Source organism: Arachis ipaensis, chromosome B08 (assembly GCF_000816755.2).
Source record: "Arachis ipaensis cultivar K30076 chromosome B08, Araip1.1, whole genome shotgun sequence".
Taxonomy (NCBI): Eukaryota; Viridiplantae; Streptophyta; class Magnoliopsida; order Fabales; family Fabaceae; genus Arachis; species Arachis ipaensis.
In genome coordinates, this window is record NC_029792.2 from 6,217,358 (window position 1) to 6,218,116 (window position 759).

Genomic DNA, 759 nt, shown 5'->3' on the forward strand with positions numbered 1-759 from the left:
CATGTGTTAAAGACATTGGTTTGACAAGTGATCAAAGCTTTTATTCTCCATTGATCATAGCAGTATCCACCCAATTTGATGTACTTCCCTTGCGAGGAATGTTTGGTAAAGGGAAATAAAAGGAAGAGCATCAAATTCAGTCAATTGATCAAATTCACCAAACAAATAAAAGGTGATTTAGGTGATAAGAACATTAGTGGAATAAAATACACTGCAAAAGAGATTTCAAGAACTAACAGCATTTTTTCAAGTTGTTGACGATACTGGGAATTCATATATAGTCCTGCATATATAACATTGGTGATCGACAAAGATGCAATCGAGAGAGGAGAAGGGATGTGGCGGTGATTGCAAACCGCGAGGGGAGGAGGGGTTGCGGCGATGATCTGCGAATCGTAAGGGGAAGGGCTGCGGCGGTGGTAGTGGCAGTGCGAATCGCGACGAGAGCGGCAATGCATTGGTGACAAATCGCAACGAGGAGGACGCTGTAGTAGTCATCAGTGCTGCGAATTGCGACAAGAACGGCTCTGCGGCGGTAGACAGCGCTGCGAATCGCGAGGGAGACGCTGCGGTGTTTGGCGGCGGTGCAAATCACAAGGGAGGATGGTACTCCGGAGAGACGACGACGGCGAGAATAGTTTGAGTGAAGGTGGGACACGATCGCAGAATATTATCGTGACGTGGAAGAGGAAGAGGAGAATTACGACATTATGAGAGTTGTTTTACAAAACCTAATTTTTCAAACAAATTATTAATGTC

General features: G+C 45.2%; 1 long non-coding RNA gene across 1 annotated transcript in view; it reads left to right on the forward strand.

Annotated features, from left to right (window-relative positions):
- LOC110266170 overlaps nt 1–759 on the forward strand; it is a 22,497-nt gene continuing 21,738 nt past the window's right edge. Inside the window, exon 1 of the long non-coding RNA XR_002353178.1 lies at nt 1–105. This is a non-coding gene — a long non-coding RNA (uncharacterized LOC110266170). The remainder of the gene's footprint in view (nt 106–759) is intronic.